A 27,600-nucleotide genomic window follows, 5' to 3' on the forward strand; every position below is an offset into this window, starting at 1 on the left:
AAATCTCTTTCCGAAATCAAATCCCTGCTACTCTGGGTATTCCCCAGACCTCACTGAATACTGAACACTCTACTGAAGAAATGCTCCCTAAGACAAGATCTTTAGCGTATCCTGTGTAAGTATGCTTGAAGCTAATTAGTTTGTAAAATATGTCATCCAACCACACCTAAGGCAAGAGTGTCTATATCAGTTCTTAATGGTCACACTCGAAGTCATAAACTCCTCCTGGCTGCGTCATACTGCCCGTCATACTGGGCGCCCTGGTGGCTCATCTGATAGAGGTGTTTCCCAATATACCAAGGCTGAGTCCTTACTGCAGCGGCCGCTGGTTTTAAATCTGACCTGTGGACCTTTGTTGCGTGTCTTCTGCTCTCTCTCTCTCCCTCTTTTCTGTCAGTCTTTGACAGTGCTAGTCCTTTTAGAGGTTTCAGTTTTGCAGCCACCATAGTCTCTCCTTCACGCTTGAAAGGCATGCTGTATTGAGTTAGTTGCAATCTGTAATTTCACAGCTAGATACCACTATATCATAAAGGAGCAGGTGAATCATACAGATGAGACAAGCTCTTAAGAAATGTGACTCATGCCTAAGATGTTTCAGCAAAGGTCCAGTGTGTAACATTTTAGAGGATCTATTGGCAGAAATGGAATATCATTTTGATAGGTTTGTTTTCATTAGTGTATAATCACCTGAAAATAAGAATTGCTGTGTTTTCTGATGACAACTTGAAGGTCCCCTTAATCATAAACCTTAATCATAGCAGTGTAAGTTTAGACAACGGTTATATTTCTGCAATCGTGACTTGATAATGGCACACACTTTCGAATAGCCTCTCCTTAAAGTCATTCATGGTGCTGCACTTGGTTGTACAAACGAAGTTGTTTTGTGAAGAATGACAGGAGAGAGTTTGAGACACACCTGGCCAATCACTACATGAGTTTTCTGACATTGGATAGAGGAGGGGATTTCATCAGAGACTTTGCTGGTGAATTCTTAAAATGCGGTTGTTTCAATGCACAAATTAAATCCTGTGCATTATATTGCAGTGAAGGCACATATCGCTGAACTTAGACAAACAAATCCACACCTATGTGCGTGCTGTTAAATACAATAGAAGTTCATTTCTTTTTCTAATTTTGGTAAACTTCCTTTCCTTTACTTATTCTGACTCACTATCTGTCACTATCTAGTGACTCATTAACTTGCTCTGCATCTTTTTTCTTGTCTTTCTGGGACATGATAAGACCTGTAGTTCCCGAGGGCGGTTCAGAAGGGTCGGCCTAACTTCTCCGGCCCTCTCTCCCTGCCCTCCTCCACCCTGAAGCTGACCCCCTCCCCCCTCCCCCAGCTCACAGTGTTGCCTGTCCCAGCAGCACCCACACCCTTGGGGGCTGCACGGGTGGGTGGGAGGGAGCATCCCATCCCGACAGCACTCAACATCCCAGACGTAAACACAGGTGACAAATGGGCCCTGATATCAGGTATCAGGTGTCGGTGTGGAAGATTTATAAGGTAACAAGACAATGGGAGGCAGACACAAAAAGCTCCTATCTACCATCAACACTTAAAGGGCCAGTTCCCCCCGCTGCAGCCATGGAGAAAAATATTTCCCTTTTAATCCTTTCAGTTTTCTCATCCATGCAGCACAGATTAGGTGCTCTCACACAGCTGAATCAGATGTTAGTGGCTCTACAGGAGGACATATTTTGTTGTGCTGATTGAAGATAGAGGAGTGAAGCACAAGTTGTTGTGAAATGTAGGAAGTCCCCACTTATGGAAAGGGAAGTTCGGGGTGAAGTACAGCTTGATCAGGGATTGAGGAGGCTGTTGTCCATTTCATCATGTTTCACAATCGGCGTCTGGTCGACTTACTAATAGTCTTAGTGTGAAACTCCTCACGTCTCTTTGTATTAAACAAGCTTTTGAGGACATTTGCAAGATTTCAAAACACATCCTGTTTTTGTTGGTGGATGTTTTTTTGTTTTCATTTTCATTTTTGATAATAATGCACTGTATATGATCAGTTTGTGATTGTAGGAGGAGGCGTGTGTAGGGAAAAAGTCACACAGATGTAATCAATCAAGGAGTGTAAAAGAAAAAAACTCCCAGTTTGAAAGTGCTGTGATATGTAGACAGTGTATACAGAGCTGAAATGATAAAATATAGCTGTTATCTACATGCATCTGGTTCATAGTCACTCCCTTCTGGTGTGGATTTTAACACAAGGCCTTTCAAATTGTTGCTTTGCCACGCCACTGAGACTACACTGAGATCATATGTGTTAATTTATGCTTCATGATGAATTGATTTATGATTATATACCAATATTAATACTGCATTTTGCGATACTTCTTTCAATCTGGCCACTTGGGGGCAGTGGGAACTGTAGAAAGATTATCATTCCTTTGGCGTGGTGAAAGTAAGTCCAATATTCCCTTTCTTTTAGGTCTGTTTTTGGTCTCTACCAACTTCTGAGGGAAATATCTGGCTCTTTAATAGCTAACTGTGCCACTGTGCTCACCAGCTAGTCACTAACTGTGTCTGCCATTTGGTGTTGAGCAAGTAGTGTCCACTGTGGTTTTTAGGGCATTTTTTTTGAAGCTGCAGTTTTTTAACCTATATTTATTTTACTTTTTATGACATTTGCTGACGCGAAGGGTGATTTCACCCAGATTACAAGTAAAAAACACTCTTGTCAACAGTTTTATTTAGGTCTTATTTGAATGCTGACACACTTCAAAGCTGCATCTTGTCAAACAATTGTGTTTGCAGTTTGAAAGGTGTGACTTGTAGTGACACACCCACTGAAAATCATCACTCAGCCCTGCAGTTCCCCTCAGCTCTGTGTGTGAAGTTCTTTAGCTGGTTTCAGTGTCACAGGCCAAAGCTTTACTGTCCAATATTCACTCTCTTTTAGCTCTGTTTATGTCTTTAATCACTAAATGCTCCACTGTGCTCACCAGCTAGTCACTAACTGTGTCTGTCTGCCATTTGGTGTTGAGCAAGTACTGTACAGTGTGGTTTTAGTGCAGTTTTGGGAGTGATAATTCTCTGTAGGTTCAGACGAGCAATTTATATATTGATTATATCGACTTTAGAGTCAGACTTATCTTTGTTGTGGTCTTCTAGCAAGCAGAAACAGAAATCTTACTGGTACACTTAGCAGCACAGAGGGTTCCTCTCATCCATCTCTGAGGCATCGGGGTGATGACAGGCGAAAGAGGAGCTGAGTGTGTGTGTGCATCGGGGAGGAAGGGGGCACTGGCGCCGCGTACCACGCCATCCACACGGAATTCTCGAAATACTGTTCATGACACGTGAAAATCCTGAATGCAGTGCCCAGGCCGCACACTCCCCCTCCCAGCTCACGAGATACAATCTACCTCCATCTCCTCCTACGCCGTGCGCCCACGGCCACCCTCAGAGGACCTGTAACTGGAGACGCAGTCAGCAGGAGTGAACCTCTACCCCGTCATCCCCACTCCCTGTCCTTTGTCTCCTCACAATGTGGAGCGAGTACAGTGAGTGAACAGTGAACAGATTCTTTGCATAGATCCTCAGGGAAAGGCTAGAGCTTTTGGAGCTCTGGGTGTGTGTGTGTGTGTGTGTGTGTGTGTGTGTGTGTGTGTGCGTGTGTGTCTGTCTGGCAGTGTTTGTTTTTTTTACCTGCATTCAACCTCTTTTTGTTTGACTTTTCATAAGTCACACTGGCCATGACACATTTTCTTCCTATATAAAGTGCAGATGTGAAGGGTAGTGAAGTAAAAAACACTCTTTTAATTAGGTCTTTGTCTTCAGTAGAAAGTAATACCTGAAAAATGCTGACCCTTAAAAAAGAATCTGCATCTTGTCAAACAATTGTGTCTGTAATGTGAAAGGTGACGTGCCCACAGAAAATAATCACACAACTCTGCAGTTCCCCTCAGCTATATGTGTGTGAAATGTCTTTTATCTTGTTGTTTCACAGCTTTTTTTCTACTTGTTGCTATTTTAGTGACTACCTGGTGAACATAGTGGAGAATTTAGCAGTTACATATCCAATTATTTCCCTTAAAGGTTAAGCTGAAGGTTAAAGAGTGAGTATTTGACATTTGTTTGTTTGCAACAACAAACCTCAAATTATTGCTAGTGTTGCATGTTGCAGACAGCTGTTTTCACATTCACTCTATCATCTTTATAAGATGATAATATGTGAGTGTTGTGTTTACAGTTTACTGCCCTGCGACCAAGTGGCCACAAAATCAGTTATTGTTGCTTTAAAAATATGAGAAAAAGATTATATTAACCTGTTGGAATTAAACTTGAGACAGGTTTTATCACACTGCTCTGGCAGGACTTGATCATACGAATAATAATAATGTTCTCAAACTCGTTCATGTCAAGGACCCTAACAGATGCCCATTAGACCACAGACCCCCAATTTGAAGTAGGTAAGTAAGTAAGTTTGAAGATAATTTTTACTTCCAAAAAATTAAATAAAAGTATTCTTCTTTTGCTGAGAACCCTTACAAATCCCTGAAGGACCCCTTTTGGTCCTCGAACCCCAGTTTGCTTATTCAAATCTCACCTTTCAAGGCTTTGAGCCACAAACCAGAAATGGCAAGATACCACAAACAGTAACTGAGAAATGTTGTTTTTTCGTAACATTTGTGAACTGACCTTTTAAAGTTAAGTTATTTTAAGTTATAGAATATAAATCATAGTGTAATCCTATAATTAGTTCACTGACTGAATCTGTTTATGTTACGTTACTTATTGCAGAGGGTCATCACTCTCATGATTGCACTTCAGTAATAGCCACGGAGCAACATTTTTCCACTGCCGTCTAAACATGGCGTCACACCAAGTTCTTAAATCCACTTGGTGGGCGGAGTTTTCCCAGAGGGTTGCCAAAGCTGGGCCCTGATTGGTTGATGGAGCCAGTTGAGTTGAGTGACGGGCTGTCAGAGGGGATCCATCGGGGGACAATGTGCCCACTCAGAGGCTCAGAGGTCAGCCCGCTAATAACGGCTCCACTAGTGAAGTTTGTTTTCTAGTGAAGAGCCACCCTTTCATGTGTGCCACTCATTATCAGAGCTTGTGCCCCCCGCTGCCCCAAACAAGGCTGTCTGTGTACGGTTGTGAGTGTGTGAGTGTGTGTAATTTACCAAAAAAACCTCTTTATATCTTCCAGTGACCCTGTTTTGCCAGAACTGGAGCGCATACAATTGGGAATCCGTCTCAGGTCGACCTGAGCTGATCGAAGCTCGACTGTGTTTTGTTTGGCATCAAAGAGGGGCAGCAGGAACGGCAAAATGAATGTCCTCGTCTGTTTTATCTGGACAGCCTCAATCACTCGCCGTAGTTTTACTCTTGCTTTCCCAAGCCTATAATAACCACAGTTAGCATCTTTTCAGCTATTTCCAGCTGTCTGTGCTCCAAGCTTTTACATATCAGTGTTGCAAAAGCACGTACGTCCTGAAAAACGCTGTGCAGATATGGAACAGTTCCTGGAATGTGACTACCCTTGGGGTGATGTCAACAGGGCCAGATTTTTAGGAGTTGCTGGAGAACAGTAGAGTGAGTAGAAACAATGGATGTCCTATGGAGGAACAGAGATCAATAGCTTGGAGATAGAGTAGTGTTATTTTGAGGCAGATAGACACAGGCCTTTTGTGTTAAAGATGAGAGAGCAACTGAGGCTGTGTGAATTCATGGAGTTTGCATGAGATGGTGTGTGTGTGTATCTACTTCTGTGTGTGCACATGCATGAATGCCTGCGTGCAAACATTGTATGTGTTAATGTGGATGTGTGCCTGCATTTCTGTGCATGTGCGTGGGTTCAATAGCATGTGCATGTGTCCATTTTGGTATGTGTGCCGATCAGATGTGGCCTTTTCTCTGGAGAAGAAAGCAGCTCACTGTCCTCACCCTGTCCTGGGTCTAAAGTCTGGCCTAGTCCGGTCTGAGACCGGGCCTGTATGGCTGGAGCTCTGTGTTTCTGCACGGTGAAGCCCAGCCTTGTTCCCAGCTGTTTGTTCAGCTGGCCCACCAGCGGGGACACCAGGGACTCAAAACCCCCCCACTCGGGCCCAGTCGGACACCTCCACCGCCGCACCCACACAGGTCACCAACCCCCTGACCCCCTCACCCGGGGGTTATTTGCTGCGAGGCCATCGTTTAAGAAGGGTGTTTTGTTCAGCCCTCATTTGGTCCACAGTCTCCGCTTAGGCTCTTGTCATCAGTGCCATTGATCTGCCCCAAATGAGCTGATTAGGGGGCCTGCAGTTTGTCCTGTTGACTGGGCCGGCCTAAGCTGGGCTGAGCTCGGCAGGATGAGGAGGGGGTTATGAGGATGAGGGACAGGGGTCAGAGTGCACACAGAGCAAACACAGTTGGGCATTCACGCTCAAAGATGCAACATGAAATCAGTGGTTGTTTGAAGAGGATTGGATCAAGTCCGTATGGTTCTGTTTGTTATGTCAGTTTCAACCCCTGTGGCTTTGGTGATGCTGCAGCGCTCAGATCAGCGTTGTCTCTGACAGCGCTCTCTTTGATTTTCACTAATGGACATCATAGACCCCTCAGACCCCTTTCACTTTGTCTTTTTGCTTGTAAGCTTCTTTTAAAGCTAATGTGCAGGTCATTTTCCTTTTGTAGCCATGAAGCTTAAGGGGATTTGTTGAGTTCATGCACATCTACCACAGGCGTAGGACTAATGTAAATGTGCTGCTTGAATGTTTCTACCAATATTTTTACTGATCACAGACGTCCTGCTTACTTTAATCCCATGTAATGTTACTGGTGGGGTCTATGCAGGTCTCTGTGTTTTCTGCAGAAACTGTGGACAAAGCTGACCTGATGATCTGTATGAGATGAATCAACAGTGGTGAATATGAAGCAGTTGGTATTTAATTTAAATGATTCAAACATTATAGAACTACAAATTATTTCTGCACTGGATATAACTAACATCAATCAGCCTTTACCATGAACCAGTACAATTAGTGTAACGTTACACAAATGCACAAAAAGACCAAAACATTGAGTATGTTAGGTGCTTTTTAAAGGTCCAGTGTGTAACATTTAGGAGGATCTATTGGCAAAGATTGAATATAATATTAATCAGGAATGTTTTTATTAGTGTATAATCACCTGAATATAGGAATTGTTAGGTTTTTGTTACCTTAAAATTAGCTGTTTATATCTACAGACACCGCGGGACGCCTTCCATGTTGAACTGCCATGTGTCTACAGTAGCCCAGAGAGGACAAACCAAACACGGGCTCCACATAGGGGTGTTTTCCGTTTTTTGTGTGTTTCACAGCCACCATACTTTTTTACTTTGCAGCTACGGTGTTGCAATCTGCAATTACACCACTAGGTGGCACTAAATTCTACACACTGGTCCTTTAAGAATAACCAAAATATCAATTACAGCTTAAGAATGTTCTGTGATTAGAACAAACATTTATTGTCTTTGACATTAATAATTGTAATGTCTGACCTTCATGTTCATCAAACTACAGTATCACCATCCATCCTTCTCCGCTTTTGACATTGATAACGCCAACTCATTCTAATCGTTATCCCCTGGATATTATTTATAAGGTCAATTAGCAACAGCATGTCCAGCTGATTAGTTTGTTGCATCATCATCTAATCAAGAAAATCCTGGTAGCAGCAGCCAGAGATTACACAATTAGAATTAGAATTGCAGTGACTTTGAGCGCAGATCAAAAGACACTTTCAGTCCTGTAGCTTCTTTGCTCTGGTCCGATTTTGTAAAAGCTGTTTTCCCTTTGGTTCGGTTTTACACAGAAAAAATATTTTTTAACCAAAATGCATCACTTAAAGCCACGTCGGAACTCAGCTCATTGGTTAGATACGTTGGGACGGGGAATTAAGCATAGGAAGAAGGCCCCAGAAGAAGCAAACAAACATCTAGCCGGGAATATACTCCGTAGTTAGTCCAGGTTAAATAAAGGTTATGTATAAAGGATCTTGGTGTGGTTGCTTTGGTTCGATTGCTGTGTTCAGATCTTCCCAAAAGAGTTGCACCAAAGTGGAGAACGAACCATTTCAACCCAACTAAACAACACAGGTTTAAAAAAGCCCTGAAAAGAGGACAGAGCTATAGAATCTCAGGGGTCTCACTTCTTTCATGTGTGTGCATGAGCGTGCACATTCATGCATTAATGTGCCTTAGTGTTTGCCTCTATTTATCAGTCTTGGGGCCTTATAATTACAGTCTTAGTGTAATCTAACACTCCCACCACTCGCTGTGTAAACTGAGAATCCTCCCTCTTCTGGGTCAGGGATTAAGAACGAGGCCTTGCTGAATGAGCTGCACATTACTCTGAGACACCCTTAACACTCAGTCAGGGAGACATCAATAATATCAGAGGATTGGGGTTTGTCTAAGACCCAGAGATAAGGAGACAGGGCAGTTAATGACAGACAAAGAGGGGTTACCTACAATTACTCACACAATTTGTCGTGGAAGCATAAACAGAGAAGCAGTGATTTGAAATAATGAACAGTATTGTATATCAGTATAATGTGGAGACATTGTGCACATGCGTGGTCAGAGACTCTCTTCATATATCTGATCTGAAACGGGCCTGGGAGCTACAATGAGACCTTTGTTTTCTTGCTTGTTTACTGCAAGCTGATATTTTCCACAATTTGAGCTGGTTTATGGTGTGAAAATGTTTCTTCCAGTGGGATAGTGAAACTGCAAATGTGTTGGATGGATGTCACATAATTACGCAGCAAACATGAAGCCATCTTCTCCTGCCAAAGCTCTATTTTTTTTTTTATATAGCTAGACCTCTGTGATATGCTGTGTCACAGGTCAAAGTTTACAGGGTTAGAGTGGACACTGTGTCCTCACATCCGTCTTCATTAGAGGTCTGGAAGTACTCAGTGACCAGACCTCCTCCGTCTCCGCCTCCTCCTCTTTCTTTTGAAACTATCTGTCCATTTCTGATAAACCGCTACATCAGACGGCAGGGCTTAGCAGTGTCAACACAGAGCTGCCTGACACGATCCACCAGTGAGACTCACTCTGCAGTAAACAACACTTACTCGCTCCAAGATGCAATCTCTGTGGTGAAAAAAAGATTTAATTCATGAAATGAGTCACTCAGATTTTCATCTGTAATTACTTTATATTTGCCTGGGAGCAGGTTTAGATGATGCATTGCTTACACTATTGGAGATAGATGGTGATGACAGCATATTTCAGCCTTGTTTTAGCCCTGAAATTAATACACTGCAACCAGCCAATTGTCCATCAGCAGAGCCCGCCTGCTCAAAAGAGTCAGTTAAATACCAGTAGTGTAACTTATAAAAGTAGAAAAGGACTTCCTTAAGAAGTAGAAAAGGATTTCCTTAAGAGACACAAGCTGTGAGTTTTTTTTCTCTTTATTTCACATCAGACTACAATTTGTGATTTAGCACAGACAACGATAATGGGGTGTTATAAATTTTACACATAAAAAACTTTTACAACTGCTCTTGTCCCTGTCTGTCTTGCAGCTCAACAAGTTTTACTAAAACATCATATAAATGCTGCTCTATTACACACGTTTTGAAATGAAATAACTCTTCAACAAACAAATGTGACTGCAAATTTGGGTAAAGATCTGCTACCTGAACTGCTAACAGCTGCTATATCACAGACATGGGTGGGAACCTGAGCATGAACAGGTGAACTGTGCATATGCATACACCAAATAAGAAATATTTTAGAAACAAATTAATGTTAAAAATAGAGCCATTTAGCATTTAGCCAGTGGTTCCAAACCAGGGTTTGCAGCCCCACAAGGGGCCACAAGATGATTATGAAAGAAATTAGAGTAAGAAATTAGAATATCTAAGTCCTGCTACACAAAATTTGTTCATAATTCACATTTCTCTAATATTGGATAGTTTTACCTCTTTGGTCCTCTGAAACTGACTCAAATAATGCAGTAGAGCGAAAGTCTTCAGTCTTCAGCCAGCTGCTGACTGCACACCTGTGTCAGGGAGTCAGGGAGACTTTGCTTCATTATGGGGTCACAAGCAAAAATGTTTTGGAAGCTCTGCAAAAAAGAGACACTTTGGAAAGAAACTCAGACTTTGTGACTACAGTTTGTTGCATTTTGTTGGTGACATTAGACAGTAAACAATCATGCGCTGCTCAATGTGGTGACATGTGGGATGTGTTTGGCATTATAAACAAAAAAATACATCACTTGCTGACAACTGCACACCAGTGTATCACTGCACACTATAGATCAAAATAGGATAATCTGAAGGTTTTTTCAGTAAGTTCAAGGAATAGTTGGACATTTGGAGAAACATTGAAAGCTTTTTTGCTTTCTTGCAGAGAGTTAGATAAGAACACTAATAAAACCTCCCATGAAAGCACAAATTGCCAACACTCACTTATACTTATTTGTGTTATACTTGTATAGATTAAAGCTGCAGTAGGTAACTTTTTGTAATATTTGCTGAAACTTTCGCTTTATCCTGACTGTAATAATCAGTGTTCCTAATAGCATTTGCAAGAATTCACCACATCTGAACAAAGACAACCAGTCAGAGCAAAGATAGTTGATCCATGAGTCTCGTTCACAGGTCCTAAAGTGTCGGCATTTGACAAACCTTGGAAGGAAAAGGAGCTTTTCATAGATTATCTGTCTCCTGCACTACTGTCAGGATATAGTGAAAGTTTCAGCAAATATAATAAAAAGCAAACAAGATGTAACATGCTAATTAGTGATCTTCAAAAGTGCATATAGGTGGGTTTTATTGCCTTCAGACAGAGCTGGGCTAGCTGTTTCCTGTCTTTATGGTAAGTTAAGAAAACCGGCTGCTGGCAATAGCTTCATATTTATCTTCTCATCAAACTCTCAGCAAGAAAGCGATGTCAAGTACTTCCCAAAATGTCAAGCTATTCCTTTTGACTAAAATCTTTGTTCCACTTTGTAGATGTTTACTAAAAGACACTGTTTCACTATGAAAAGAGCTTTGAGCAGTTGTTCCGCTGCTACTTTGGATTTTCAGTCCGGACTGTTACATACATAAGCTCAAAACAGCTGCTGTGGAAGTACGGTCACATGCAGATCCTATTTTCTAAAATGTCAAAGCAGTCCTCCAAAGCCACTAAATGCAAACTTTATTCTCTTGTCCTTTTTAGATGAGTCACAGAAACATGATTACTCTTGTAATGTGGCTCCCACCATGGAGAACCTCCTGGGTTTCAGTCTGAAGTTCGGGAAACCGAGGCCTACAGTGGTGCATCAAACTAGATCCAAACTAGACCAAACTAGATTGAATCAGACATTTAATCAAACCAGACCAGACACAACACATGTGAGGGGACTGTCCCTCTTCCTCCCTGAGGTCGTTATCAGAACAATGACATCACTGTGGTGTTGTCCGTCTGTGACATTACCAAATATGTGGCGAGGATTGGGGAAAAAAGAGCAGAAGAGAGACCGAGAGCAAGAGAGAGGGGGAAAGTTGGAGATGGGAAGAAGAAGGATGCATTGACAGAGACAGCAGCAGTTTTGGAGAGAGAGAGAGAGAGAGAGAGAGAAGGAGGGAATAAGAGAGAGAAAGCCTCGAGCTGTGGCTTGGCTGAACTCACTGTGAACCTCTGCAGATTTATTTTCTCCGGAGCCTGTTGCTCGCTCAAAGGGGGCCAGATTTACATGCCTCTCCTCTCCCTGGGCTGCTGTGAAGCTCGGCTAGAGGGAGCTGAGAAGGATGGGATAAGTGGGCTGAGGGGACGAGATGGAGGCATTTTCACTGGCTATGGGGGCGACACAGAGCGGGAGAGGAAAGGTGGTTTCACATGGAGTCCACCTTCTGGTCCATTATGTGGCCTTCAGTTTCATGTGGAGCATTCCTGCTTACCAGCTTGCGATCCTAATTAGAAACAGTCCCTCCATTAACTGGGGTGTTTCATTTTAAGCCCCGTCGTTCTTATTGACAGGGTTGGTGTGAGCCGATGGATCCCTGCTCTCACAGCTCGCTCCCTGCATCTTCTGTGATGACATACGGCGAAGGTTATGTAATTTTTTAACCCGATCTGGTTTATGTAAGCAGTAACATAATGTGCTGTACTCACACACGTAGAGACACAAAAACATCGACGTGCACAGACACACGTACACAAAACACAGTAGGGAGTCATACCCAACTCAGGCTTTATATTACAGTTAACATGAGGGAACCCAAAGTTCTATCTGTGGTCAACTTCTATTGCTGTCTGAAAGTTTTAGAGGGGAAAAATTCACCAATTAATGACAGCCAATATAGTAAATCATTGAGCTGGAATGAAAACAGGCCAATTTTGCACCAATTTGACTATGCAAAGGGACTCAGAAGGCTGATTTCCTAAATAAATAACTTTATTAAAGAATATTTAAGTTAAATATTCTTGTAAAATATACCAAATGATATATACTCCAATAACGATACATCTACGATAGGCCTATATAGACAGATAATATTGATATTTGGCCAAGCAGAAACAATGTGACACCATGATGAGATGCTGTATTTAATAACAGAGGATTTTCCATGTATATAAAACATCACCATTAAATGTCAGACTTTTTTGACAGTATATTACAGTCAAAGCACATTGGACCTCTTTCCAGACATGTTTCAACTGTGTTCAATAATCAGACTGACAGAAATCTATTGCAATATAAAGCGATGCCATTTTATCTGCTGACGGTAGGCTCGTTAGAAAGAAGAGGGAAATACAGCCACAGGACAGAGTTTATTGTAAGAGTCATAATTCACTTATTTTGGAAAACCTTTTGCTCTCTGTATCACTATCATTGTCCCAAGTGTTCCACGTAAGCTGCAGTATCACCAACAAAAGATGGCAACAAAATTCAAGGCCTGTTCTTTTTTTAAAGGCATTTTGAGAAATGTCGTGAAACCAAAGACAAAAAAACGTGGATCTGTGATTTTATATATAACATTTTATAGCCTGGAATTGAGTTTATCCATGGATGTATTAAAGGGACATTCCACTAATTTCACACATGACGTTTACATCGCCTGTGAAAACATTTGTATAATATCTTCGGGAGCTTTCTAAGGGTTAGAAAAACGTTATACTATACTCTCTAACGGCTCTAAATGGACTACATAAACATCAGCCATCAGCGAAAAGACTGGTTATTTCTATGTAAGTATTCTTGTCTGCCAGTGGCTCGAATTTGATCAGATTCCCCTTGAAATAAATGAAACAAAGCAGTAGAAACACTATCACTTTATAATCAACATAAAATGAAAGTTCCTTGTAGGGGATTTAAGGAAAGCCACTGGTCATTGCTTTATTGGAAATTGGAGTTTGACTCCAAAATCTGTTTCTTGTTAATTCCACAACTTTATGGAAGTGGAAGGGTGAATCACTGGAGTAGCCCTTTAAGAAAGCAAGTCAGCCTTGCTGTCAATGTGCCTCGGTGGCTAACCACAGTCCTTCAACCAAAAAAATCCCCTGGAGCTCAAAAGGCATTTTTCTCATAGACAACCATTAAAACAGACGTCTGTGACACTGTTGACAGGACACCTCCAACTGCAAACAAGCTTGATTTTGATAATATGAATCTTTTTTTTAAACTATAAAGGTTAAATATTTGTGAAACTTTCCCAGAGCCTAGAATTTATTTTTATTTTTATGAATGATGTCACCTCACTCTAAGGATTATGGGCTGACGGGCAGAGACAGTAATGTTCATGTTCACTGGACTGCACCATGCAGATGCAAAATCAGAGGGAGAACAAACTTTTTTTGGATCATGTCGGATCAACATTGAGCAACTTTCATTGGAAAGAACGGGTGCCATCTTGGAGTCTGGTATTCAGCTCTCATAATACATCCATGGGTTTACCGCCCATGACATTTTGTTCGCTGCTTAGAGCCAGATAATCTAATTTAGGGCAATGAGATGGATTCTGAGTAAAGCTGAAGTGGGATGAGGAAATAACAACCATGTGGTGTGATAGCCACTTTTGTGTAAGACACAGGCCTAGAAAGGCCACCACACGCCAAACAATTTCAAAATAGCCACAGACACTCTTTCAGGAAGTTGCACTATAATTTCTTGTGAAAATGAATCAGATTGTTTTTCATAATAATAATAATTTGGACATTTTTCCAGGCACTTCCCTACAGTCCGTGGTTTTTATAGTGGCCAGTAGAGGAACTGCAACCCAAGGTACTTCTACATTGGCTGCAACATGTAAACATGGTGGTTTCTCATTCCAGATACCAAACATAAGTACACACCTCACCTACCAGATTGAGGTTTCCCGGTTGACCAGTTTATTCCTAATAAGATTATTTATTGTAGACTGCTCTTCAAGAACCAGAGCTAATCTTGGATGTAGATTAGACTATGTAGGAGGCTCATACTGAAACACAATGTTACAGGAAAAGGCAAAACTTATTTCAAATGACATTTCAGCGATATCATAGCTTAAGTATTTTCATTCAAAATTTTTGTATTTTGATAGTGTAATATGTTTTTAAATGAATTTATTTCAGGGGAACTCACGTACCACCCAAGTGGTTTGTGGAGTACCATTTTGAAACCTCAAGTTGTTGCGTTATGATTATATATTATACCATGACAGTTGTTATATGTTTCTGGAACAATTTTAGGCGAGCAATAGACAACACAGTAACAGAATCATGATTCATATTTTATCAGCACTGCCTGGACTGACTCACTGAGAATGAGTTGTCAGTCACGAGGTAGCCACGCCCACCTTACTTTATCATCTGTTTTACTCTGAATTGGACCATAATTTACAAAATGAACATCTTGCTGTATGGAAGAAGACTTGAAACAAGATATTGAGACCTTAAACTCATTAGGAAACTGCTTACTGAGCTCATAAATCAAGTGAGAAGTTTGGTCATTTCTCCGTAAGAGTGCATGGTATCATTTTTGTCCATTATATATACTGTCAGTGATACCACCAGTGGTACAAGTACCATAGTTTGAGAACTACTGCTTTAATGAAAACACAAGATATAATGTATTTGCACAGTGACAGCTTTACATTTTGTATCCAAAAGTCAACTTTACTCTTAATTAAACAGGATATCCGCTTTCACTCCAGCTCTACCTCGTGTACTGTAATTGTAGAGGATAATACTGTATGCAAACTCACACTGGAGCCCACTGAGGAAGAGAGGAATTAACTAGCTGTCCTCTGACTCAACTCTCTGTGAGCTGCTTGTGGAACTAGGGGTCAACAACTCCGGGTTTCATATCATTTTTCCCTCCCACTACTCGGCTGTTTTTGCTGGGGGTGAGTCGAGGAGGGCCGGGGAAGCAGGAAGGCTCTCAGCTCCTGATCCCAGCAGAGCTCAGAGTCTGACTGCTCGTTTTGTCTGACAGATAACGCTCAACACGCCTGCAGGAGCGGCCCAGCTGTGACCCAGAGAGTGAGGAGGTGTGAGGGCGAAAGGGCAGACAAGAGTTAGGTGTAAAGCATTAGACCTCTGCCATGTTCACTTGTGTTTTAGATTTTATAATTAAAGTGGTTGTGGGAAAAATAAAAACATAAATTATCTGCTTAGTTGCGACAGATGTCTCCCGATAATGCTAATGTTGTGGTATTTCACCACTCAATATTTTTCAGTATTATTTGTTTTTGCAGACAGTTTCCTTTTCTCTGTCCAACTGTGCAACTTCTGTCTTCCTTCCTCTAATAAAAAATCAAGTAGTGGGCTCTGTAGAGGAACTTTTTATTGCATTCTTTGTGCAAACTTGCTAAATGTGTACTTTTACTTCCCCAATAGAACATGGGGTTTGCTAATAGCAAAATTAATTTGCTGAATCAGATGAATTAGTGATGATTTGTAACGTTGTGATTTTGAGCACCTGGTGTGAAACCGAAAACAGAAGTTGGAGAGGAATTTTTTTGTTGTTGTAATTTTACAAGCTTACATGACCCAAATGAAGAATTCATTTAGATAGCATTTTGCAAGTGATAAGATTAGCAAGCAAGCTAAGGTTAGCCAGGCAGCTGCAACCCAGCCATGCTGAAAAACATTATCCGGCGCTGGCTGCACGCAACAGCAGCCGACAAGGTAACCTGCAAACAGCCAGTCGAATTACCAGCAATATTGCATTAATGTCAGCTTTGACTTTGCGTGTTTTGGTGGGAGTCAGTTGTTTGTAGACGTTAGCAGACACAATTTATAAGCTAACATACAAACTAAACGTCACATCCTTTGGATTTTCACAGAAAATACACCCTGAAACCTTTACATACTCACTTTACCCACCTTTACCCACTCACAAATTGGCAATAAAAAGTGATGAATGCATAAAAATAATATTTAAAATGCTTCAGTATCTTACATATGGCACCTTTAAAGCAGCTGTAAAGCGCCTTGAGGGAGCTGAGGGGTTAAAATGTGAAGTCTGCATGTAATAATAACCATATGCAAACATGACTTTTGCCATATGTGTGTGGATACAGTGCTATTCCCAGGTTTTAGAGGTACAGACTTGTGTGATCATGTGTGTGTGAAGAGAGTAGGGGCAGATTGAAGTCGATTTTTCAAGTGACATTTCAATTATAAAGTCGTCCAACACCACATTATTACACTCCTGCAGACTCCCAGAGCCACCAAAACCGCTCACATACCGGACCTCCATTGCAAGACACAAACCTGAGCACACACAAGCGCAGACACACGAAAAAACCACACGTTGTGCGTACGTGGAGACAGTGTAGTACTCATTTTTTTAGGCCGATGCTCTTATCAGAACTAAATGCGCACACTCACACACAGTTGAGGCAAGAGTGGGAGGAGCAGATCAAAGAGAATGTGGTTAAAAAAGAACACCCAGGGACACCCACCTCCACATAAACACGGGGATCTCCTTACCAAAAACAAAGAGGCCTGAGCAGCCAACCCACATCCAGCGGAACAGGGAGGGGTGAAAGGGGCTCAAGCAAAGGGGAGGTGTGGGGGGATCAGAGAACATGTAACATGGGTGGAAAGGTAGAACAAAATCATTCATTACTGTAATTACAACCTGAGCCCACTTACTCTTTCATTCAGCGGGTAGGAGAGCAGAAAAGAAAGGAGGGAGAGGAGAGATTAAACTTGCCCACAGAGGTGTTTACCACACGCTGGGAGATAACTTGTCCTGTTTCTTCCTTCAAATAAGCACTCACACACACACATAAACACGTTCATAGAGAAGAACACACACAACACACATTGCAGGGGGGTTCTTTAATCGGTTAGAGTGATGCAGTTTGTGTCAGTAAATGAAATGCGCTATGACAGGCCTGTCGTAAGTGTCTTCATCACGGTATTTATTTTCCCTCCCTGCCCTGAGTCATGCTGTCCTTCTCCACCTCGCTTTACTCATTATACCTCCAAAGCAGAACAGTGTTTGACTACCAGATAAACATTTCTTACTTTGTTGTTTTTGTCCTTGCGTTTCAATCAGGACAGCTTATTGGATCACTTACAGGAATGAAAGGAACATTTTAGGAAAGGCACTTATTTTCTTTCTTGCCAGGATGTGATGAGAAGACCGATCCTACTCTCGTATCTGTGCTTTAAAGCAGCTGTAATCAATACTTTTATGATAACAATGTATCAAATAACCACTTGTAATATGAAAGGCAGCAGTCTTAGTGGTAAAGCTACAGAGAATTATCTTCTGACTGAGCTCAACAAAGCTTTGTAGCTTCCTTTTAGCTCATTATTTTGATTTTCCCGTTCACAACTTATTGCTCTCATACGGTTGTTTAGTTAGTGGCTAGCTGGGTAGCATAGTGAAGCATTTAGCAACTAAAGAGTCAGGTATTGCTGGCAGGAGTTGGTAGAGACCAAAAACAGAGATAAAAGAGTGAATATTGGACTATTGGCCAGAAACACGACCAAAATAAATGCTACTATTCTCCTTGATGTTTTTTTTTTTTTTTTGCTAGCAAGTTAGCAATATTTACTCAAAAGAAATGTCATGTGTTGATGTTCACAGCTGTTCTCGCTCGCCCGAAGAGCCAAAAAATATCAGTTATTTCAAGTTTAAATCAGCTGTTAGCTTAACTTAGCTTAGCTTAGCACAAAGACTGGAAAACAGTAAAGAGCGAACCTGGGCAACAAAATCCAGCTAGTAGCACCTCTAAAGCTCTCTAATTATTCAATCTCATTTGTTTAATACTGTAGAGCCACTTTATTTCTGATTCCAGTCTTTATACTAAGTTAAGCTAACTAGCTTTATATTTAACATATGAGGGTGCTATCGATTTTTGCATGTTTTTCAAGTTGTTGATTTTTTAGTCGATAAACAAAGTGACTGATTAGAAAGGAAGATGTGACCCCTTTTTCGTACCCTTGAATTTCAAATGATATACACAGTCAACCTTTTTGACCTCTCATTGCAGAAAAAACATAACTAAGAAGAAGGCTGGTTTTACAGATCCCTAAACTATCTCTCCATCTCAATTTTCTGGAGTAAGGTGACTCACTTTGTGACCACCGCTTCTAGCCCCTCGCCTTTTTACAGCCACCCCTCAATGTGTTTACCTTACTTTCATCTCCGTGTCCCTCAGGACTTACTTAAACACTGCCCTGGGTGTTCCTCCGGGGAAACAAACGTGCTGGAAAGAGGAAGGGAAACAGTAGCCTAATGTGATCTGAGGACAACAACAACAACAATGCCTTGAAAGTTCACCTAGCAGGCCAGAGTCTGCCGGGGTTACTGCCGAAGCTGTTTCCAGTCATTCATGAGACCTACAGGTGTTTTCATCCATGCCAGGAAATAAGCCTCAGGCACCCTGTAGCATTCATTTAGAAATATGATCCTGTAGATGCATAGGAAAGTACAAAACACGTGATACTGAGTAGAAACATACATATACATGTGTGGATGTTTGCAGAAGTGTGTATTAGGTGTTTTATGTACAGTGTGTGTGGTTTGTGGCGTGCATGTGCTCCTTTCAATAAAATAAGACATAATATAAAAAATTTTATGTAACATTTCTACTTAAAAATAACTTAAAAGATACCCAAAAGATAACTTTTAGATTTTGTCACAGAGGAGAAGCAGACAGTGCTCGGTTGTGATTTGGTGTTTGCTTACATCGTGTGTGTTAGTGTAGGTCATGGGTCTCGGTCTCAGGAAGAAATCTGATTTTTCACAGAGCACCAGATTTTAAACTCATCTGGAGAGGATGAGTGAATCTGTTCTCAACCAGCACAGAGACAGAGCACAAGTGGCACCTAGTGGACATCAGTAGTACTGCACCCTCGCTGACATTAGCACTGTTTGTTGCTTGCTTTCTCACTCCCTCACTTGGTAAGACATAAACCTGAGCAACATACTCTCTTTTGTTTTATTACTTTCTAGTTGACCTTTATTCTTCTGCAGGACTGCCTGTAGCATATAATTGCTGTGTGTTGTTCACCCAGTTGTAAAGCACTTAAGAGTTATAATCATAGTAAACCATAATAGCTTTATTGAAAGCCATGTAGATATGGAAGTAAATATTTTTTAGCACAAATAAAGGTAAAAAAACCAAACATATGCTGTAAAATTATCCAATATATCGGGGGGAATAATGTTAAAACTGACCAATCAAAATCAATCACAGACAAACTGCACTAGTGAAGGTTTAAAGAAATACATCTAGTTTGTTACAAGTAGTTATTTAGATGAGAAGATTGATGCCACGGCTATTGTTGTTTGCTAAATATGAACCTGCAGCTAGCAGTCCGTTAGCTTAGCTTAGCACAAAGACTGTAAACAGGGGGAAACAGGTAGCTTGGCTCTGTGCAAATGTAACAAAATCCTACAGCACATCTAAAGCTAGCTAATTACCACATTATATCTCATTTGTTTAATTTGTGCTGTAGAGCTCTGATGTGACGAAGCTGCCATTCAGAAATGATGAGACACAACCTGACATAAGAAGCACAAACAAGAGGACATAATGTGGTCTGATTACCCCTCATTTACCCCCCCCCTTACGTAACGATGAATTTACATTTAAAGAAAGACGAGTGGTCCCCTTCAGCCAACAGTGTCAACTCTTAAACATGAAAGTGATGCTGCTGACAGCCAACTCGGGTCATGAGATGAGTCATGAGCTATTAGGTCCTGTTTTTCTTCATGGTCATATAACAGTCACTCCAGATGAAGCCAATGCCGCGAACGCTGCTCTGCTCTCATGATGTTGTGAGATGCTATTGGCCTCATAAATGTTGCAAAACAAATTATAAACTTGTTCCATGAAGAACTACGATGAAGTAAGATGCCCTCTATGGCCTCCTGACACATCAGATTTCCACGAATTCGAAGCTTTCCTTCTTGAAGATCAGTCCAATATAACATCATGCATATTTCAAGACTGTGTGAAGGCACAGGGCGGGCCTACTATTCATTAGACATTAATATTTGTTTATATTTTTCTGTTCACGTCTCCTCCCTTTTGCTTCCCTTTTTTTGGTGGGTTTTACAGAGAGTGTATGTAGTGGTCAGAACATCTGCCTCCATCTGTCTGTTTGTCTTCCATTGACCTGAAACAACTCCTCTTCCTTCATAGATGTCAAGCCTCCACGCCTTTCTAAACAGAATCCAGCTCTCAATGGCTGATTGTATCTGCTCCTGTGAAGTTACGCCTCTGACCCTCTCTCCTTCCACCCACAAAACTGCTGCTTCGGCTACGGCCCATTTGGTTATATACATAGACACGTGTGTGCACGGCCTCCATATACAAAACGAATGTGTGCTGTGTAAATATGGATACACACAGTCACTCATACAGACCAGCATCCAAGCACACATGCAGAACCATACAGCAGCCTTTTTCGCCTCTTTTTAATGCTGACGGTACATCTGCAGCCCAGATGTTGCGCTGTACTCTGAGGTGCTGCTGAGCACAGGATGTTTTGCATTCCCTCTGTGGAACATGTGAAGCGTTCCTGTGGGCCGTCCGTCTGGCTGCATTAGTCTGTGTGTCATGGGGATCTGTTTGCCTCGGCCCCTTGTTGGCTGACTCCAATGGTTTGGGTTCGACTGTTAGCATGCTAATTCAGGGCTGATGTGCGGGTGCTGAATCAGGTGGTGAGAGAAAACTCCGGCCCTGGCGGGAGGGAGACACTGGCTGCCCTGTGTGGCGGCCCAGCCCTACAGAACGAAGTCTTCCAAGCCTAACCTTCTCTGCTCCCACATTTGTCACATCTGATATGGAGAAAAATATTCTATGATGTACTATAGTTGCCCATTGAATGAACTGAGTGCGTACAGTTTTAATACTTTACTTGCCCCCAAAAGACATTTTATACTTTTGTCTTTGAGCTACAGAACAAAGGACTGTACTTCAAAGCCCAAACTGTAATATCTTGTTAATTTACATGGCTGACAAGTTGTGAGAACTAAGTTTGTTATAACTTGCATCTTATTTTCATAGTTATATCAAAATGATTACCCAAATGTCCACACTTAAACATCTGTCATACCCTTATGCCCAACTTTGTCCTACCAAACTGATCGTAGTCTCTCTAATTTGTCATTATTTTGACTTTTTACTTTTGGATTTACCTCCAGATATAAACTGTTGGCGTCTTCACAACCTGTCATGTTGTGTTCCCAGATCTCTACACTTACTTTCAGTCACAGTGTTAAAGTAATTGATAGAAATTATGTCCAAAAGTATTAAAAGAAGATAAGAAGTTGAAGAACTATCTTTTCATAGAATTAGAAAGTATTCAAGTTAAAATGTTTCCTCTACAAACTACCCAACACATGTAGATCTGACTAATTAAAAAATCACTATGAACAGAGAGCACCATCCCTGCTTAGCCCCCTCTGTTCTTATATTAGTCTTGGTTGCTGTGGAGAATGTGTGATTAATGCAGCGGGACAGCTGTGCAGGAACCCTTCAGATGGCACAAATCCCAAAGAGGAAGTCAGAGAAAAAGTGAAAAGGATGTGTGTTGGTGTGACAGATATATAGTATGTGGAACAGTGAAGAAGTGTTAGTTATGGGACTACATTTATTGCAGCGTTGCATTGGGAAACTCAAGGGATTTTAGAGTTGAACTGGTGTGTAGATAGATAGTCCAGTTAGTGAGTCCATTAAAGACCTCTGCAGCCTCCCAGTCCAGACAAAGGAGGGATCAGTTAACCAGTTTGATGGCCACCAGAAGGAAACCAATCAGCATATTGTGGATGGAGTGGCAGACAACTTGGACAGCATCCACTTCTTCTTCTGTCACCGCCTCCCAAGAGTCCTGCTCAACAATAAAAGATATTACAAGCCACCACAGACTGATAGGAAGTACGTATATCCTGCTTTGGCCCTTCTCATAGAGAATGGCGCTGTTCTGGAACCAGTCTTCCTCGCCAAGAGCAGGTTGTTTCGCTTTTGAAACCCAAAGAACTGGTTCCAGATTAAGCACCACATCAACCTCCAACCGCCTTGTTGGAAAGGTGTGTTCTCAGCCCACTCCAATAAGAATGAACCACCTCGACATCCTCCTCCTGGATGCATACAGGCCTTCCTGAATGATTTAGTCCTCTATGAGGAAGTCCACAATCAGCTCCTTTTGTTTATCTTATGTTCCACTGCAGATGGTTCAATCTGCACCACCCAACAAAGTCATCCACCAGGCCTCTGTATTTCTCCTGTACTCCACTGACACACAAAGACAGAGTCATCAGAGAACTTATGCAGGTGGCCTGACTCAGACTTGTAGCTGCAGTCAGGGGTAATGGAGTAAATAGGAAGTGGGGGAGAGGACACTGTGTTTGCTTATCACAGTTCCTCAGTCTTATAAACTGTGGCCGGCCGGTCACGTAATTTGTAATCCAGGACACAAGTGGAGGGTTCATGGCCCTGATCTTGTCTCCCAACAGTGGATTCTGTATTGTGCTACTGGAGAAATTAAAGAACATGATCCTCACTGTGCTCCCAGTCTCGTCCAGGTAGGACATAAGACCGGTGTAGCAGGTAAATTGTAGCATCGTCCACTCAGAGGCCCGTGGTGAGAGAGTCAGTCTATCTTATGACTTGACTTGGTCTGTAGTCTAGACCTGGCCTGACATGAAGTGTCTTCCACAGTACGGGAACCTTTTCCAGTTTCAAATTCAGGGAGTAGCAATGGCTCTTTCCACAGCTTCAGCTACAGTTGGTGGAGATGGTGAAGGGTGCACAACAGTAATATTACTCTGGATGAGACACTCACAACAACAGCATGCCTAAACTTCTTCTTTATTCTCGCCACTTCATAACTAAGCACTCGGGGGAACTCCACAGATTTCACACATCAAAATCAGTTTTCTTGTCATGGGGAGAACTGGGGTAATGTTTTCTGTGGCTCTTATGGTGATTTTTCAAGGAGAGAAACTGAGTGTGTGGACCTTGAAAGACATTTTAGATCTTCCCCACAATTACCAGGCGGGGAAGATCTAATTAAAAAAATGCCATTTAAGTGTAGGATGTGTTTTGGAGTTTGACCAATCCCATAGTAGGAGAAAAAAACGTCTCCTGACATCTGCACTAATTTATAATATTATTTGTCTAGTTTATGTAAGTGCTGAACCCTGTCTCCAAAATGCAATCCATATGTAGAGGGTGGACACAATAATAGAAACACATAATACTGCAATTTATTTCCATGTCATGCCAAACATATGGTCTGTTCCACATGGGATCACAAGACCCTGCTAAAACATGTCTCCTCCTATACAAAACTACATTTCCAAGATTGTATGCACTGTTATACACCTTCAAATAACATGTTTATGCAAAATATATGATACATACATTAGACAGCGAATAGTAGATGATAGAAAGTAAATGCAAAGTTAACCCTTGCTTTCCCTGCATAAGAGGATCATTTAGATATTTTGTATGTGCAAACAGACAACAAGATAATACTGCAATAAATCCTAAATTACATTTTAACAAACCATTTGTTTGACTCCCTGTTTACAATCTACCCACGATGGATGCTGCAGTCCATCGACCTTATACCATCTATTTTATCTTTGCTTATCAACTTTCAAAGACCTAGTTTCTCTTTTCCAGCCTCAACTCAGTCCTTGCAGTCCACATTTTTCCAGCTCATGAGCTAATTCTGACTCCCTAAATTTGTCTTCCTCATCTTTCTTTGCCCCTGTCCCATGACTATGCACACATATCCACCAGTCCCTCTCCCCGTTAAACTCCTCAGTACCAATTCTTCAGGCAGTCCTTGCCGTTGGCCGGTGACTCCACAGCTGGCCCGAGAACAGATTCCAGCCCAAGCAATTGTGGCCCTCACACCACCTGCTATAGGGTCATGGCCATAGAGTGAGCTTGCTCAGGATGTGCGTGTCAATGCATGTGAGTGCTTGTCTGCATACAGAGGACCAGAGGATGCTTTAACACACACACACACACACACACACACACACACACACACACACACACACACACACACACACACATAACTGACACAGCATGAGGCTCCATTGTGTCCTAATCAGTATACCAGGAACTGAATAACCAGTATGTCCTCCATCCTTCGCTCCAGTTGACTGGGTACGACGAGATAGGGACAGCGAGAGACGGAGAGCTGGAATTCCCCTTTGATCAAAGTGTCCGTTATTCAATAGGATGTGGCGTTGCTGGGGGTGTAGAGCGGGAGGAGGCTGGTGGGGCTGAGCGCAGGGAGAGAGTGCTCAATTGTCTTGTCCCTTTCTTTTTTCGGGATGCACACCCCCACCAAGAAGCCGATACCGAGGTCATGACCTTCTGCCCCCCCTTCTGCTGCGGGGGGGCTCATACTTGAAGGACGCTTTCTGATCAAGTGTAACTGCTGAACGACCCCCATTCAGAAACTTGTCCACTCTAACTGTCTTACACAACTTCTTGTCTTTCTTGCCACCCTGCCTGATTCAGGAGGTGGAGGTTGAGACGTTGGCTGGGGCGGCAGGGGCGGGGGCAGGGGCGGTTTGGAAGCTGTTTTTTTCTTTGGAGTAGATTAAAGACAAAAACTGACAAGACCTGGACAAAAGACAAATTGACTGTGTCAGTGTGTTTTAGTTATGGCAGCATCTGTTGTCGTGAGTGTGGTGATAGTTCTTTAAAACGGGACCACAGGCGTTTTCTGAGAAGAGGAGGAGGGGTGCAGCAGAAGGAGAGCTGTTTGTTTCAAGACACTGGTGTTATTTACTCTATTGTTATATGTGTGTACAGCCAAGCCATCAAAGAGCAGAACATTTGGCGATTAACAGAACTGTTGTGTTTGACAGCTGTATAACATATTTTTTCTCTCTCAAGTGCTGCATTAAGCAATAAGTCACAAAAAGCATCTGCAGTCTGTATAAGAAGCCCCGAGATGGCCTTAAGCATTAATCTTTTCCATTTACTCATGTAAACTGAGGAGAAATTAAAAACAAAACAAAACGCAAGCTCTACTCCAACACAAGATATCCAGCATGTGGAAAACATGATGCACGAGTGTTACCAATCAACAGTTTAAAAAACAAAATGAAACACGAAAATGCAATTATACTCGTTTTTCAAACATGTGAGGTAGTCCGAGTCCTTGGCTGACAATAGTGACATTGATCAGTTAGACAAATTAGACTGGTTAGTGGTCTGCTGGGAGGTGGGAAAGAAAGAAAAATAACATCAAACTGAGAAACGTTTCACTTTGTGCAGCTATGTGCAGTTACAGGGTCCAAAGCAAAAACAATACAACATTTTAATTTATAATTGATTCAACATGAAGATGACAAACAATAGTGGTGGGAATACAGAACAAATGCATCTGAAAACATTTATCTGATAAAAGTATGATAAACAGATTAATTACTTATAATTAAGTGCATGTTAAGCTTATTAAGGAATGTCAGGAACCCTTTTACCCCTTTAAGACTGTTCAACTCTTTTTCTGCTGTTACATGTCTGCTGACTACTACAGTATCTGGTCCATGGTAAATGGACTGTACTTATTATAGTTTAGTACTTATATAGCGTCTTTCAACCATTCAAAGCTCTTTACACTACATGTGACATTCTTACAGATTCATACAGCATCGGTTCAGTATCTTGCTCGAGGACACTCGACATGCAGCAGGAGGAGTTGGGGATTGAACCACCAACCTTCTGATTAGTGGAAAACCATCTGAGCCACAGTCCTTTTTAGTAATGCTACCTAAACTTTATTCTATTTTCCCCTTTAAAAATATTTCTTTGGGATTCTTCACTCAGCTACATCAGGGTGATGTGATGTTTCCTGTCTAACATGGATCTATAAAATCCTGTTATTGTGATAAGATGTTTTTTTAAGATAGCAAAATAATTAAGACTCTAAGGGAAAAGCGGACGTCACTATCAATACTGATTTAGTTTATTGGTTTCAATGTTTAAATAGTCATATAATAATCATAATCAAGCCCTTTAAGTACAAAGTCTGACCTCTAATTGGATCCAATACCACAGTGTAGAAGCACAATTACAAGTAAATATCCTGCATTCATATTCTAACTTAAGTAAAAGTACTAAAGAATTAGCATAAAATTCTATTTAAAGTAAAAGTACTCATTACGCAGAATGGCCCATTTCAGAATATATTATATTATTATATTATAATTACATATGCATTAATGTGTTCATCAGTTTAGTGTTTCAGCTGTAAAGGTGGAGGTCATTTTAATTACTTTAAATAATGCTGAGTAACTTGTGATGTCCCCCACGGATCAATGAAGTCTTATCCTAACCTATAACAACACTAAATCTAAATAAATACAAACAAACAATATTAACTTTATGCATAGGCTACAACACTTTTTAAAACAAAGTGTTACAGTTAGGCACTTTAACCAGTTGAACCAGGATTTAAACATTTCAGCACGCGGGCAAATAAAATCAGAGAATTATGATGATAATAATGATTATCATTAATTAAATTAATAATAGAAATGTAAATGAATAGTAGTGGAGTATAAGTAAGTATAAAATAGCAGAAAAAAATGGAAATATTGAAGTTCCACTACCTCAAAATTATACTTTTAAGGTTGTGTGGATTGTCTGGAACCTTTTATACAAATGAATCTTGAGTTGGTGACAGAGACTCTGCAGTTGTGGCGGTCCCTTGTGGTGAAAACGAAAAAAATAATGCACATACAAACAGAACCTTTAGGGTCCAGCAGAGGGCAGCATGTCACTGAAATTATAATGACTGGACATTCTTCTCAAAAGGAAACAGCAAAGTTTGAGCTCTCTACCTTCCTCTTTTCTCTCTTTCTTTCAGTCTTTCTTTTGTCATTCACACTTTCTCTCCCTCCTGTATCCTTCCATCAGTGACTTTCATTGTCCTTCCTTCTTCCTCTTTCCCCTCTTTCGCTGTCATCTCTGCTTTAGTTGCACACAAACAGACAATACCACACAGGCAGTCGAACCATATGGTCTGTTTCTTGAGTTGTGTAGCAAAGAGCTGTTTTTCCTCTCCTCTCTATACTGTCTGCTAAAACCATCACTCTGCCCCCCCCTCTGTTTTCTCTCTCTCCATGAAAACTGCCTCCCTCTCCTCAGTCCTTTATCCTCCCTCATCTGTCTTCCTTTGCCAC

Source organism: Dicentrarchus labrax, unplaced genomic scaffold, assembly GCF_905237075.1.
Source record: "Dicentrarchus labrax unplaced genomic scaffold, dlabrax2021, whole genome shotgun sequence".
In the NCBI taxonomy this organism is placed as follows: domain Eukaryota; kingdom Metazoa; phylum Chordata; class Actinopteri; family Moronidae; genus Dicentrarchus; species Dicentrarchus labrax.